Source organism: Amphiura filiformis, chromosome 10 (genome assembly GCF_039555335.1).
Source record: "Amphiura filiformis chromosome 10, Afil_fr2py, whole genome shotgun sequence".
NCBI classification, from domain to species: domain Eukaryota; kingdom Metazoa; phylum Echinodermata; class Ophiuroidea; order Amphilepidida; family Amphiuridae; genus Amphiura; species Amphiura filiformis.
The window spans coordinates 30192375-30209814 of NC_092637.1; the positions used below are offsets into that span (position 1 = coordinate 30192375).

The 17440-nt window shown below is 36.4% G+C and overlaps 1 long non-coding RNA gene across 1 annotated transcript; it reads right to left on the reverse strand.

Moving 5' to 3' along the window:
* Positions 1–1657: 1657 nt before the first annotated feature.
* On the reverse strand, positions 1658–17189 carry LOC140162175 (uncharacterized). The gene is made up of 3 exons (XR_011860208.1): positions 17088–17189; positions 8351–8480; positions 1658–1763 (listed from the first exon to the last, which is right to left on the reverse strand). It is a non-coding gene; the product is annotated as an uncharacterized lncRNA (long non-coding RNA).
* Positions 17190–17440: the final 251 nt, after the last annotated feature.

The window sequence follows — 17440 nt, forward strand, 5'->3', positions numbered from 1 at the left end:
ATCCACCTGTATAGATTAAAAATCAAAAGGTCATCAGAAAGTGACGTCACAGGTCAAGATTACTGAGCCAATTCAAGATCAGTCGGCCTGATGATGCGCCATGGATCATATGACGTGATACTGTAGCCATCAAAAATAGTAAGTCCGGTTGAATAGAATTATAATTTAGTACAACTGTCATCAGAAAGTGTTTAATTCAATATAGGAGTGATTCGACTACTCGCCTAGCATCATGCTCAGGCTAGCGAGAAATTGACCACTCGCCTTTAAAATCTAGACGGCAAGGCCTGTGTATGTCGCATTCATATAACTGCATATTTATAACAAATAAAGTCACATAAGGTATGAAAGTTATTAAACTTAGTTCTCTGGGATGATAGGATGAACAAAGTTTAATCTTTCTACAGAGCAGAGAGTGCACATAGACGTTGAAAACAAAATGGTGTTTTTTACTACTTTATTTGGTAATTTAGATTTAGTGCGATATGGCTTTTGTTATAAGTGTCCCTTTTATGCGCAGTATTTAAGGGTAGACGAGGCATTGTTGGTCGAAGCAACCTAAAAATCGATGTTCATTATCTAGATCAATATATTATTGAAAAATAACACCTTGATGTTTTGCAAAGGTTCATTCTACAAATCGTATACTTTGCAAACTTGCTTAATTTATTGTTGTTAATGAGTTATGTACGTTTTACAAAAGTGTTATTGTTTCAGCCCTCTTTACAACGTAACTCAAGAACCGCAGCACCTATAAAAAAGTATATCTGTGATATTTTAATTCTTGTACACACTCGCTATGAATTGAGCAATGCAGTTTTTGCCAAAGCTCACTACCATTCGTAAGATGATGTGAACTACCAAATCACAACAGTTTAAAATAATTAATAACCTTAATATCGTGATCGTGTAGTACTATGTTAATGTATATAAGGTGGTCATATATGCCTTAAGGTTAGCAACTATTTTAAAACTTTTGCAATTTGGTAGTTCACATCATCTTGCGATTATAGTGAGCATAGGCAAAAATTGCATTGGTCATTTCATAGCGGATGTGTAGAAGAATTCAAATATCACAGATTTATACAGTAGGTCCTGTGGTCATTGAGTTATGTTGTAAAGATGGCTGAAACAACAACACTTTTGTAAAACGTACATAACTCATTAACAACGATAAATTAAGCAAGTTTTCCAGGTATATGATTTGTAGAATGAACTTTTGCAAAACTTCAAAGTGTTATTTCTCAATAATATATTGATTTAGTTAATAAAAATCGATATTTTAGCTGCTTCGACCAACAATAAATACCTCGTATACACCTAAAATTATCACTGACAGGGTCAACATGCCGTAAAACAACTCAAACAGTTTGGTTGTATCAAATTATGTCAAATAGAACACAATATCACGGGCCGGGATAATGTAAGGGACGCACCATTAGATTTGAAGGGGTAGGGTAGGAAGTTTTTGAAAAAAAAACTTCAACCACTACATAAGCAAAAAAAAACAAAAAAACTTTCCCCACCTAACACACAGTGTATAAATGCATGCAAATTTTAAAAAATGCCCCGACCCCAACTTCCTACAACCCCCCCCCCCTTCAAGTCTAATGGTGCGTCCCTAAGTATAGCCTACCTCAACCCAGCAGCTCAAAATTGTAGTTAACGAGACCGGTAACCTGAATGTCTAAATCGAGGCTCGCCCCTTGAAAGTCTGGATGCTCATAGAGGGTTATTGATGGCTTACCAGCCCAATCTTCGTCCTGATGGTTAAATGCGGGGAAATAAAGTGAACATCATTATTATCTCAAATCAACATGAAAATTGTCTTTACGTGTTCACGTTGACCATCAACCACCACGACCACGGCCCCCACCCACCTACACTCATTCCCAAAGTGACGGTAGTAATAGTCGTAGGTGATCCTGTGCCATTATACTGGGGTACACAAAAAGGTGGCTTTGTTACATTTTGATGTGCAGTTTGGATTTCAAAACACTGTCTCTTGAGTATTCCTTCACTTAGAAGATTCAATTAGGTCTTAAATTGAGGCTAATTTATTCTATATTACTCATGTTTTTATCCTGTTTTCAAATATTTTTCAATTATTTTCTTATGACGTTTGGCATGAAATGTGCCAAGGGTGGCTGAGGATTAGGGGAGGAGGATTAGGGGAGGATTCATATTGTAAATTTGATTTAAAACCCCCTTTAAAAATTTGAATCGGGTAAAAAAATGTCTAAATGAACTCCCAGACATCTAAACCAAATGAATAAATACAAAAGTTCATTTAAAAGACCAATACTTGCTCAGAATGATTGTAAATGTGGAAAAAAGAGGTGGGGTTACATCCTCCTTTCTTTGTGATTGTTTTAGCCCGCACTCTCTCATTTTTTAACCGATTTCCATAAAAAAAGGTGTCAAAATGCTCAGAAGGATGAACCACTTCAAATGAGATGTGTAGGTAAAATGTATGAACCATTTAATTTTTTTACTATGTAACACAAAGGTACCCCAGGTTGTGACACAGGACAAGGTTCGAGTCCTATCCTAGTACATGGCGTTCTGTAGTGATATTTCAATTTGCATTTTGTCTTGCTACATTCATGGAACCAACGCCGTGTTTACTCCTCAAATGATAAAATATAATTGGTTCCATTTTTGTATGCCCGCTATGCTTCGAAGTTGTGCAGCTGCTAAGCTAAAGCATTGTGCACTTTTTAGTAGAAACGTGAGAATTTCCGCACATGAGGTACAAGGTCATAAGACGTAGAGCCATTTTGGAGTCCAGGGGTAAAAATTATAAATGCTCCGTTATTGTTGACAGATATACCTAAATTGCTCGTTCGATTAAAGATTAAAAAATGAATAGTTTGTGCTATCTACAATCCACTCATTACGGAGTTATCCTACAAAAATCATAGGGCCTGCACTTTGGCTCGACATTTGAAAGGGGTGTGAATTCATTTTTGGATACGCCCCTATTATAATTAGGTAATACTCGAACACATTCCCTATATGTATATACATGTACCACATGTAGTAAATCTGTCTGCTTTATCTGTATTGTGCCTTTCTTAAGCAAATAGTTAAACACGATTTCATCAAACATTATAACAATAGCTCTTTTACAGTGTGCAATCATCCCGGGCAATAATTGGGCAATAATAGAGGATGTGCGTGACATTATTGATTAGCTCCATACAAAGAATTTGAACCGGTGTCCTTCACCGTAATCATGGCGCAATGCAGTGCATTCAATCAAACGTTGTCGTCAACCTATTTGATCCTATAGTGCATTTGTTATGTGTGTGAGACGAGCTGTCGCGGTAGATTGCAATAGCTTGTAATCATGCTTTTGTTGAATGAATTTGAGTACTCCGCCATATTTACGGTATGAACGTCATAATCTAGGTGATTATTTGCATTGGATGTCTTGAATACGCTGGCGAAGTTGTGTAATAATCGGATTAATGCTATAACAGTAGGTGAATACAAGTTTTGAATATATCGCGTTGCAAAGCCCCATTCAGTGATCCCAGCGAAAGTGAAAAAAAAAATCAAATTGTTACTTTTATACATTTTTTTAATGAAAAAAATGGCAAAAAACCCAAGAAAACGGCAGTAGGCCTATCGACGAAGTTGAAGCCCCATTCAAATAGGCCTACATGTAGCTAATTTATATATACTGTCAGTATATAAATTAAATCAGTTCAATTCACGCCGAGTGTCCTTGACAGGTTTGACTCTGCTTCAGCGGTCATGAAAGAATTCAAAAGATAACCTCTGCCCCAACAATCCCAAGCAATTGTCTGAAACTGCTCTTCGGATGATGATAGTCATATAATGATCAAAAGATTATTACTGACTATATCATTGTACAAAATCTGAAATTTTTTCGTCAGATAAAAAAATCACTGAATGGGCCGTTAGTTCCCTCCACTCCTTACCCTGGCAATATGAATCAAAGAAAAATAAAGAAAAAATTAAATAAAACAAGAAGAAAAAAAAAAAAAACAAATATGAAAAGTTCGAACAATATTTGGTTTATAAAATTAATGTGACCGTGATGAGGCTCCCGAACTCACCACCTTCCGATTTAAAGTTCGAAGCGCTCGTGTACCAAATTCTGACGCCTTACCAAGTGAGCTGTGCTCCTGAGATACGAAATAAAAATAAAATAATACACTGTATACCTGCTTGTGTCGGTAATTGATTTGCTCAAATTCCATAATGGTACAGTGCAACAGAGCAAAAATGCCCAAAATTTAAAAGCTATATAATTTATGAACAATATACACTACACATAAAAATACTAATACAAGGGAATTTCAACATAAGAATCCAAACAATTAAGTACCAACATGCACAGCTTTGTCCTTATATCACATTTGGGTTTTTAACAAAATGTTATCAAACCTCTACTGTGATTGGCAGCTGCACAAGGCATCTCTTTGATAGCTGATAATGGCCATCCATTCAGCAAGTGGCTACTAACTGACCTTGACAGGCTTGAATAAGCACTGTCATCTGCTACAAAACCATCACACTCTAGGACCTGGTCGCCTATATTAATTTACTAGTCAACATTTGCATAGGAACCGCATAGTCGGAGGCAAGGTTCATTATTGATTGGAGATTATATACGTATTTATTACTAATAGACAAGTAATATATATATATATCGTGTGTTTGCGATTTATTCCGTAATCAATAAGTATGATGAACAAACGCATTTCTGGCAGAAGCACTCACAGCGTAGTGGTATTCGATCTCGACTATTAAATAAAAGGTTGTGGGTTCGAACCCTGGTAGAATTTTAATTGGAATAAATTTGTTTTTCTTTTGTTAAGGGCTGGGGTATGAACGTTTGGACAGTATTTATTTTGGGACATCAGAGCACATCAGACATATCGAATTGCATTCTGAATACGAAGAATGTCATTCTGATATCAAATAATTTTGATTTTTGAAATTCGCAATTTAATACACATTTGATGGCAAATCATTAAAATTGATATTTTTGATATTTAACAGTACTTGAAGTAAACTTTATAAATCTGATGATTTATACTTAAAGTGTATGTAGGTGGGATGAAAAGCCGACGATCAATTGAAAATTTTGACCTTTCGTATTGAAGATATGGATTTTTTCCCCAAAACACCAAAAAAAATAGGTCTTTTTGGGAAAAAAATCCATATCTTCAATATGAAAGGTCAAAATTTTCAATTGACCGTCGGCTTTTCCTCCCTGCTACATACACTTTAGGAATATATCATTAGATTTATATAATTTACTTCGAGGACTGTTATATATCAAAAATTTGAAAAATATCAATTTTTATAATTTGTCATAAAATTTGTATTATATTGTGATTTTCACAAAATGAAAATTATTTGATATCAGAAAGACATGCTTCGTATTCAGAATGCAATTCGATAGGTCTGAGGTGCTCTCATGTCCTACAAAAATACTGTCGAAACGCAATAAACGCTCATTTTAGATCCCTTAAGTAAGAGGTAATAATTATGGCAATAAATCCGCCGTATAAAACTGAACACAGCTCAATCCAGCCTCATATAGGCCTGTATCATGTAAATGTATTATGTGATGCAAATGTTGACTAGGAAAAAAAATATCGCGACCTGGTCACTATAATGCTACAGGGAGCACAGTACTTTGACAATGGAGTGAAAGACTATTATTATTGATTAGGCGCGGATTCTAAAAGTACAGCTCCTATGCGTGTGTAGCAAAAAATTGGAATAGAATGTTTGGAATCATGTAACTAAAATACTAAATGCATTGTGCAAAATGTGCTCTTACCAATTTATAAAGCATTTCATTAGCTTTAATTTGACATATTGTTTGACATGTTTGGAATTATGGTAAATCATTAAATAAAATATTTATTAATTAATCAATTATGTCAATTAATAAAAAATTTAATGCAAATATGCATATTTTCTCTGACAGAATTGTAGGATTTGACAAGAGCCATCTTTCTTGTAAGTTTGATTCTTATAACATACCGGTATCGTATTGCGTCCCGTTATAGTTGCAGAAAAATACGCGTGCAGGACACACATACGCACCCCCCCCCACACACACACACTCAGAGGATCGTACCGCTTTACAATCGTATAACATTCATTGGCTCTAGTAGTAGTAAATTCCAATTTTCTTTGCTTTAAATTAAAAGGGGACATATCTGACAGTAAAAGCTTACATTTTATGGAAATTATGTTTAAATTTGCTTAAACAGCACAAAACAGATAAAGCAGACTAATGTACTATACATAGGCCTATACATGTATGGTATGCCAGGGACTGTTTAAGAATATATCATTAGATTTATGATATTTACTTCGAGGACTGTTATATATCAAAAATGTGAAAAATATCAAATTTTATTAATAATTTGTCATAAAATTTGTATTATATCGTGAATTCCAAACAATGAAATTTATTTGATATCAGAAAGACATTCTTCGTATTCAGAATGCGTTTTCTTTGTCTTTTTGTTTTTTTTTTTTTCTTGTTTTATTTTTTGTCTTTATTTTTCTTTGATTTATATTGCCAGGGTAAGGAGAGTAGGGAACTAAAGGCCCATTAAGTGATTTTTTGATTTTTTTTTTCATCCCGACGATCGTAAAAATCATCAAAATTCAGATTTTGGATACTAGATTGCGGAACTCAGTCTTCAATGATAGTCAGTAATTTTTATATTTTGGACATTATTATGACTATCATTTGAGGACTGAGTTCTTATGATCCGAGGAGCAGTTTCAGATAATTGCCTGGGATTATTGGGGCAGAGGTTATCTTTTGAATTCTTTCATGACCACTGAAGCATAGTCGAACCTGTCAAGGACACTCGGCGTGAATTGAAAGACCATGTCACTCGCCACAAAAGAATGTCAAAGGTCATAAAAGGCCTATGGCTGATTTTGTACGTTTCGTCATTGTCATAGATGTGCTAACATAGCTTTCTAGTGTAGTGGTTCAGCCGAAAGCCGTGTGTCTAAGAGAAAAAAAAAATAATGCATTTACGTGAGTCTGTAATTTATATACCGGTACTGACAGTATATAAATTAGCTACATGTATTTGAATGGGGCTTCAACTTCGTCAATACTGTCGTTTTCCTGTTTTGTTTTTTTGCCATTTGTTTTTCATTAAAAAATTTATACACGTAACAATTTGATTTTTTTTTTTCACTTTCGCTGGGATCACTGAATGGGACTTTGTAGCGCGGATTATTCAAAACTTGTTTTTACCTACTGCTATATAGTATTAATCCGATTATTACATAACTTTGCCAGCGTATTCAAGACATAGGTTATGTAAGGGATAAACTGTACATGGGTATAGGGTATAGAGGCCCTGCATGCTTTTATCGATTGGCTCCAAACAAAGGATTTGAACCGGTGTCCTTCACCGTAATCACGGCGCAGTCCATTCAATCAAATGTCGTCAGTGTGCGAGACGAACGATGTATAAATCTGGAGGTCACATCATCACTTATCATGCTTATTGTAAAAAGTTTGTCCAATGCATATACTGTGTGTATTGTTCCCAGGTATTGTCAATGCAGTCAAGCAAACAGGTATTATATTTTGAAAAGGCCGCTATAGTATATTCACAGGGGTGTCTTGAATGGCCAATCATATGGGACATAATCAAATTGCAGTGACTGCTTCCTTTGTTACCACATGTCAGTCATCTTGTGATTATTGGACCATGTAAACCTGCAAAAAACGAGCCAAAGTGCAGGCCCTATGTCTCATTTGTAGGTAAAATATCACATGTTTGGTTGTACAGATGTAAAATCTTTTCTTTTTCCAATTTGAGCAAAATTGGTGTCAAATTGCTCGTCTTGACATAAGAATCAAGACATGGTATAGACATTACCTTCTAAACTGTTTACTTTACTTGTTATGTGCAATGGAAGTCACATATCAACAGTGGTCACCTTGTTTGCCCTCAATATCAGTAGGTGAACAATTCATAGGCACCACTATTCTTTTTCTGATTCCTGTCAGCTACACGAACAATTTGCCACAAAAAAGGATTTTTATCCCTGTTTTACCAGCAGTGTAGACCCCCCGCCACTCGTGGGAAAAAAAAACCCGGGGGGGGTCGGTTTTCATAATTATAATACTAGACGCCAAAAGGCTAGTACCCTGCCGGTATACCTACTGATAAAAATAATGAATGTATAGCTTGATGCTTGCTGTCTTAACTCCTAGAAAGTTTCCACTTGTCCAAGGAGACGGACGAAATCGTGCTGTGCAGATGTGCGGGTGCGAAGAATAGAAGACTAGAAGTGCAAGTAAAAAAAAGCTCACCGTATATTCTATTCTTTTCAATGACGATATGTTGTCATTAGATCCTAGCCAGCTACTCGGAGTTGGGTACATCTTCTCTTCCAGTACATACTGCCTGCCTGTATAGTCCGGATCAGCATATGCTACCCATCTGCACATAAAAAATATGACCATTTTGAAGATTGACGTCACTTTGGACATGTTGAGCTAGGTATGTTTGCCTTGAAATCAACATTACAGGTTAAATACCACTAATTATGTATTACACGGGTTTCAATGGGAAAATGCCTAATTTCGGGTGGAATTTTCTCATATTCAGAACTCTCACAGTTCAATGCCACTAATATCAGGTGAAACTATATGATTTAGATGCAAAGTGATCAAAAATTCAACATAGGTTGACCTGAGACTTTTCTTGTTTTAACGCACTGAACCGTAAACACCTTAAAATGACAGTGCGCCCTCGAAGCTGAAAGTTACAATATGATAGAGCGAATATTTACTAAAAACCGAAGCCGTGCGTATGACTTTTGGTAGTGATTACATCAAAATGTCATATAATGAGAGAAAATGTACCATTTTGAAGCATCAAACTCTAAAAAGTACTTTTTGGCTATATAACTTGATCAATTTCAGCGATTTTAATGCAGTCTTTTCGAATGCCATGAAAACAAATAGTTACAAATAGTTACAATGTATCGCCCAGGCCTATTAGTGGTCTTTAACCTACATAACCAATAATTATGGTCACTACTGGTCATGTATCAGCATTTTTGATTGGCTGATAACTTGAAATACTCATTTCAATTGCTAATTATGACTAGGCTTTAAACTAGGTATGGTCAAGCTTGCACTTGCAGATGATCTTATTTAATACCCTCCTTGATTGGCTCAAAATTTGACACAGTATTCATTTTGGCCAATCGGTAGGTACTTTTCATTGGGTTATTGCGGCTGTGCAATAATTATGAGCCGATGGGGTCAAATTTCCAAACGGCCCGCCAAAAATCGCTTCCCCATTCTCGGCCTGTCCCAAAATATTTGTCCCCCTCCTCCCCTTTTGTACAGGCTAAATTTTTGAGATCTCAATTGGCAAGCCTTAAATGGTCTAGATATACATTATGTATTTGAGTGATTCCATACGTTTTAGAGCGTTTTATATAAAAGACGCTCCATGAAAGTGTGCTAAAAATCGCTTGCCTATCCCCTTCGGCTTGCCAAAAATTGCTTACTACGGCTAGCTCAAACTACGTGTTTACCTTCACCCAGACCTCATAATTATTGCACTGCCCCTAAAGAGACCTCAATATCAGTAGGTGAACAGTTCATAGGCAAAACTATTCTTTTTATTCTATTCTATTTATCCTAAATCATATTTTTTTTATTTGCAAGAGGTAGGTGATTAATACTGCCATTAAAACAGCTGGAATAGGTGAAACAAGCAACATACAAGGAAATTTTATAAACATATTTCATCAAACAATAAAAGGGATTATCTGTATCAAAAGCTTGAAAGAGTAATTTTCAGTAACTAAATAGCGCCACCAATTTTGTCATTAATAGATACATTTTATATCCGAAAAAGCTATAAAAATGCTATAACCTTGAAGAGACTAGGGAACACCGGAAACCAGTTTCCTTTGAAAGTGGTCACATGACCATATTATCAATACCTGATGAAGTATTCGGATGTGAAGGACCGTAGTGAGTAGAAATTCACATGTTTTTTGTCAAGCAAAAGTTCCAATCAGTTTATTTTATCTTTTCGTTGTTTTTACTGGGTTTATTAAAGTATGTTTTCTTTGCTTTTTACGGCAACATTTAAGGTTATTAATTATTTTAAACTGCTGGGATTTGGTAGTTCACAGCATCTTACGAATGGCATTGAGCTTTGGCAAAAACTGCATCGCTCAATTCATAGCGAGTGTGTAGATGAATTAAAATATCACAGATATACTTTTATAGGTGCTGCGGTTCTTTAGTTGCGTTGTAAAGAGGGCTGAAACAACAACACTTTTGTAAAACGTACACAACTCATTAACAACAATAAATTAAGCAAGTTTGCAAAGTACCGTATACGATTTGTAGAATGAACTTTTGCAAAACGTTAAAGTGTTATTTTTCAATAATATATTGATCTAGCCCTATTTCCTCTCTAACCATGTAGTATTTGTATATTTTTGTTTTTACTATGATATTGCTTTGAAATGGGACATGGACCAAGTGGGAATGGAACAAGATAGAACGTGTGTCAGGTCGAACATGGACTAAGTGGGAATTGGCGGTGGGACGGGGTTCACCGCTCAGTCCAACACGCCGCTAGTCCGACACGCCGCTAGTCATACACGCCGCTAGTCCGACTACACAAATTCCCTGTACTTAGAGGTGCGTCAGTCCGAAAATGAAAAACACTGCGCTAGTTCGAAAAAATAGCATGTGCTAGTCCGAAAACGAAAACCATTGCATCAGTCCAACACGCCGCTGGTCCGAATCGGAAAAACACGGCGCTAGTCCGAAACGGAAAACAAAAGTAGTAAAGGGGACACATTGGTATATCTGCTCTAGTTAAGGTTTTCGTGCATTATTTTTAAACAAAGGTGCCAGCCGGGTTAATTCACCATAAGAGTCTATATTTGGGTTGAAAAAAGGAGTTTTTGTGATTTAATAAAACAGATATAACTTTGAAAGTTATATCTGTTTTAATAATTAATATAACCTAAATATAGTATAAACTTCATATATGAAGAGCTTTGTTTCAAAACCCCTTACATCCACTTGCCCAATTTTGAGAACACATCAAAAAATCATCAAAATAATCACTGATATAAGGTGTTTTTCAACAAAAGCAGTTTTTGGCAGGATGCTCATCCTACCCAAGCATCCCGCCAAAAACTGCTTTTGTTGCAAACCCCATATATCAGTTATTTTTTGATGATTTTTGATGATGTATTCAAAATGGGCAAGTGCATGTAAGGGGTTTGAAACAAAGTTCTTCATATGCTGTGACGAATACATATCACATGTGTATTCAATATTTTTATCTTTATATCTTGATGCAATATTTTGAGTGAAATGTATTATTTTGATGATTTTGTTCAATTTTGACCAAAAAAAGTTAATTTCACATGGTAAAAAATGGAATCGAAAAATTAAAGGTATACAAATGCATTGATGTGAAAGTGTACATAAAAAACCAATCATGACAATTTCCTGAAACCAAAGGTTTTGACCTATAACCTCTTGATCTTTATCAACCTGTGACCCCTGCAACTATCCTGAAATGGTGGTACTAGTTATATAAATATTATTAGGTGCAATAAAAACATGTGTATAGCAGGTGAACAATAAAATTTTGGGGAAAATTTGTATGCCGACCAGTGGTTTTCAGTTTCGAACTAGCGCAGCGGTTTTCAGTTTCGGACTAGCGCAGTAGTTTTCAGTTTCGGACTAGCCCAGCGGTTTTCAGTTTCGGACTAGCGTAGTAGTTTTCAGTTTCGGACTAGCCCAGCGGTTTTCAGTTTCGGACTAGCGCAGTAGTTTTCATTTTCGTACTAGCACAGTGTTTTTCAGAAGCGTGTCTGCCTGGCAAAGTGTATTTAAGATTCGGACTAGCGGCGTTTTGGACAAGGGGCACACCACTAAATCAATGCGCCATTTGTGTAACCCTAATGAGTTCCGGTAAAATTCAAAAACTTTTTGAGATATTTTGGGCTGGTCTTTAGACTAATAATCAGATAGAGTTGCGAATTATAGCTTAAATGAGTGCATGCACGGAAGGTCACCAGCCCAAAATCCCCCACGCACGCCCCAGAAGACACACAAATACATGTAGTACAAACAGAATTAATTTGATCACAACGGGATAAACAGGTGATTGGGAATACACTCCCTGCATCAGTATGTCCACCGGAGCGCGTCCGGAGAACGACCCGAACCAATGACCCTCCGTGCAAGCGCCCAATAGTACAAACCATATAACTAACAACATTTATAAACAAATTATTTAGAACATTATTTATTACTTGAAAATATTATTAATAAAACTAAATGAATGCAACATATCAGAAAGAGATATTATAAAAGTCCAAATCATGATACATACAGATTTTCAAATTCAATTTCATAGCACAAAAGTTCAAACACTTCAAAACGCGATATTATCCAACTAAGTATAAAGTTCAGCCGATCCAGACATGGAGCAGAGCAAAATATCATTGTAAATTCAAAGCGTAATCGCGAAAAAGTTCAGTTTGATAAGCGAATGTTTTTGTAAACACAAAGTAGGGCCTATATAAGTTTATTTCATGCTACTCATAAACAGGTAGACCTACATGGCTAGTATAGTAGAACCATGGAGGTATATTTATATACCTCCATGGTAGAACTAAAAGTTACTGCTCCGTTTCATTCCAAACAACATAATTGTTTACAAATATGAGTACCTTTGTCCCGGTCACGCGGATCTTGGCGTCTTTACCTTCTGCTCTAAGTTTCTTGCGAATCGCCATCAGACGCTTTCTCTCATTAAGGTGCGGGATTGTAACTATCTAAAATATCCTGACAAATATCCAATTAGCTTCAGCTATTAGGCTATTTAGATATTTAAGATATTTGGATATTATTAAAGGATATTATGGATAATTTGGATAATAGTTGCACCTACGGATATTTTGGATATTTGGATATTTTAGATAATTTGGATATTATCAAGGATATTATGGATATATATTTCAGATATTTGGATATTTTAGATATTATGGCTAATTAAGATATTTTAGATATTTTGGATATTATTATGGCTAATTTGGATATTTGTTATATTTTTCATATTATTATGGGTCATGAAATTTTAATACAAGCTCTGGTTAATTAATGTTTATCATAACAGAAAAGCATAAGACCGGCGTTTCCTCAAAGCTGTAGATATAACCATTTTAGTGATCGTGACATGCATTTTCTTTCATTTTTTAGGCTACTTCGCGCACCAAAAGCATTATTTTTTCCACAATAATTCAACTTTTACACGTTATTCTTTACCTTATACTCATGTTTCATATCTTTTCTATGGGCTCAATATGGAAATGAAGGGAGAAACAACTCGTGTATTCCATTTTTTTGATGTTTTCTGAAAAACCGTATTTGCCACCCGATTTTCAACATTGCGTTACGTAACAGCAGAGGTCACGCCGGTAAAAATTACCGGAAGTGGGCCAAGTTGCTGTCGTACTGTAATGTGCAGCGGGAAGTATTATAGGATTCAAATTCCAGATGAATATCGTGCAATAAAAGTCAGTTATTACCTCACGAATGATCACAAAATGATGCACACAAGTATATAATAGTGATAAGTCAAGCACATAAAGTAAAGGATCAAGAAAATTATGTTGCGAATTATAGCTTAAATGAAAGTTTTAAGCCTATAACATGAATTTGAGTCCACAAAAAGTCGCATTTTTATAATTATCGAGAAAATAGGTCGGTGAATTTAAAAATGGCAGAAACGGGTTTGCAGTCTTGGGAGCGTGTCAAAAACAGTGAGGGCGCTGTTCGCGGCCTCGTAGCGGGAAAACGAGGTGGAAGGTACCCCATACATTGAAACATATGTTAAACTTTCATCGATTTGCAATCGACTGGTTATCATAAAATATTTTAAAACGAGCCCAAAAGGCCTCAAAATGAGCAAAGAAAACCGGTGTTTTTACACATATTTCAATGGGAGGATTTTTTAGTGGTGTGCGCCCTTCGAAGGGCCGAGGCGTGAAATCGTGCTCCTGAGAGATTCAGCCAAAATTGAAGTTGGCTTCTGATTAAATTGCAGTTTTTTCGATTTAAATAGATAGTTTTTATGTTAGTGAATATATTTAATGCGTTTTAGATGCAAGTCGCGCTATTTTTATTCTCTCAGAGGCCTTCAAAGTTAAAGAAACTGTCAGAAATTGTGAAAAAACTAACATTTCTCAGATTTGAAGCAAAATTGTCTTAAGGTGACAAATCGGCACAAGTCTTTAAACCTCTCAAATCTGACTTATTTTATAAGGGGGGGGGGTGATTGTTGCAAAATCATTAATATATAGACCTTTGCCGTTATGAAACGTAATTTCTTTTCATTTCAAAGCGGTTTTTAGTAGATAAACGGTCAAAAACTATATGTTGAGAATTGGTTTTTAATGCAAATCTAGGGAAATAAGCATAAATGGTCAAAATGTTGAAAATTTGCACATTTTTGGAATGCACCATGTAACTTTGATAGGACATGTCTCTTGATGTGGATGTCACAGAGCACTCAAACCTTGAGTGCTTTACTCAAAACATTTTATATTTCAAGAAAAATATAACAAAATTCGATTTTAAGAATATCATTATTCCTTGAAGGGGCACACCACTAAATCAATGCGCCATTTGTGTAACCCTAATGAGTTCCGGTAAAATTCAAAAAACTTTTTGAGATATTTTGGGCTGGTCTTTAGACTAATAACCAGATAGAGTTGCGAATTATAGCTTAAATGAAAGTTTTAAGCCTATACATGAATTTGAGTCCACAAAAAAGTCGCATTTTTATAATTATCGAGAAAATAGGTCCGCGAATTAAAAAATGGCAGAAACGGGTTTGTAGTCTTGAGAGCGTGTCAAAAACAGTGAGGGCGCTGTTCGCGGCCTCGTAGCGGGAAAACGAGGTTAAAGGTACCCCATACATTGAAACATATGTTAAACTATCATCGATTTGCAATCGACTGGTTATCATAAAATATTTTAAAACTAGCCCAAAAGGCCTCAAAATGAGCAAAGAAAACCGGTGTTTTTACACGTATTTCAATGGGAGGATTTTTTAGTGGTGTGCACCCACAAGCGGCGTGGGTGGGACATAGGCTAAGCGAGATTATGCTAACTGGGTCAGGACCAAGTGGGATTGGCCCAAGTAGCATTGACCCTGGTGGGAAATCCCCATTCGTGAGCTGTAGCCATTATTACTCCCTGTAGCCAAATATATACGGTGAAACAACTATGTTCGCATTGATCGTAGGGCACTTATGGACAAAACAAAGTATACTTTTTTATTTTATTTGTTTGGGTTTTAACAACCCTGGATAACCCAAGAAAGCCTCTATTGAAGCTTATTTCCATTGGGGTCCATTTTAACACCGGGACGGGTTGGGAACAGTCAGGGGTTAACACCCTACTCTTTTCGAAACTGGCTGAGAGATACATGTACAGGTATGGCTCTCTGTACATGGGACCGACGGCTTAACGTCCCCTCCGAAGGACGGAGTACTTTCATGATTCATTTACCCAATTCTAAATAAACCATGGGGAGAGCGGAAGTCTGAATTTAATCTACAGAAATTGCCAATTACTTTCAGACTTTTTTTCCAAGTCAATATCCCAGCAAATCGCCACCGCCGGGAATCGAACCCGGGACCTCATGCACTAAAGGCAAGTACCCTAACCATTGCGCCACGCTCTCCTTAAATCAGATCTAACTTTAGACCCGGTCTAAGTGTGGCTATTTGTTCTATGGAAATGTTCTATGAAAACTTTTTGATATTTATATAATCTTATTCAATAATATTGTAGATCCTTTAAAAAAGGAAAATACATGTAGCTTAATATTACATAGCTGCGTTTTTTCCCGTTTATTGTTTTTTTGACTCTATACTAGGAGTAAAGGAGGAAAGAAAACAGATTAAAGGAGACATCCCTCCTTAAAGCCATATTATAACATTTGCTGAGGAAGACGCCCTCACTGAATTTTTAAAATTCCTTTTTACACGATTAAATTGTACTTTATTAAACCAATATACCCTGCAAAAATCAAGACTCTAGGTGCTGTAGTTTTGTCAAAATCCGAGATTTTGAATAAAACGCCGGATTCGGCGCTTTATTATTACGATGGAATTATTAGTCGAACGCATACACGATGTTCATAACACACAGTACGTACACGGTGATATACACAACAAAGGGTCGTACCACAACATGACCGAAGGAGTGGTACGTATTGGCGACATGTGCGCTGGTAGTAAATTCTAATTTTCTTTGCTTTGGCGTAGTTGTTCGGCTCAAAAATAAAAGGGGATAGATCTGACAGTAAAAGCTAACATTTTATGGCAAAGAAATGCTAATCTATTTTGTTTGAAAATGTTATAATATGGCTTTAAGTCGAACCTCCATATAGATCGGTTTCAAATTTACACCTGGTTTAACTTAATTTGTGCAAACGGACATTATAATGTTACATACAGTAGTTTTTTATTACTTCCGTTGTCCGGGTAAGCGCTGGTGATCGGCGATCGCGACTAAATGAAAAGGTTGCCTCCCTTCTACGCGCCGACGACCAATATCCCAATCGTCTTGTTGTTTTAGTGTTGACCAGCCAATCAGCGTAATTGTTTATCACTCCGGTGTTTACGCTCGTGAACGTTCGGCGCGCAACTCAGACCATAGTCTCGGTCCCAGCCGATTTGTGCTCCTTCGTCACAGAGGAACACAAACCGGCTGGGACCGAGACAACTCAGACCACGGAAGTAATACAAAATTAACTGTAGATACAACGCACAAGCAGAGAGACTATAGTTTGTCCACTCTGTAGTACAAAGTGCCAACGCGCGCGTTTACAGCGCGTAAACAGTGCGCAGTACTGCGTCCCTGCTGCAGGTATGCGTGCCTTCAAAGTCGGCACACATACATGTGCGTCCGCGTCGGTACTTTGTACTTCAGAGAAGACTTACTTTGTACTTCAGAGAAGACTGACTGTACTTACATACTATCGTTGACTACCATAGAAGTTATTCTATCTACGAATCCAATATTACTCAGAAGAGTCTCACTCTCTGTAAGTGTTCGTGATGGACCATTAAAGTCATTGTCCGCATATATGGTGATCTAACGAACAGACAGAAAAAGCATAATGAAAGGCTATTCCATTTAAATTCCACACTACCCATGTGGAGGATTTTGGAAATATCTGTCACAGGGGGCGTAAGAATTTCAAATGGAATGGGTGTATTAAGCAGCTCCATTTGAATTTCATACACCCTCTGAGAAAGATTCTCTCTTAATCTTCCCCTGAGGGAGAGTGAGTTTCAAATGGAGCTGCTAATGTGTCCCCTGAGG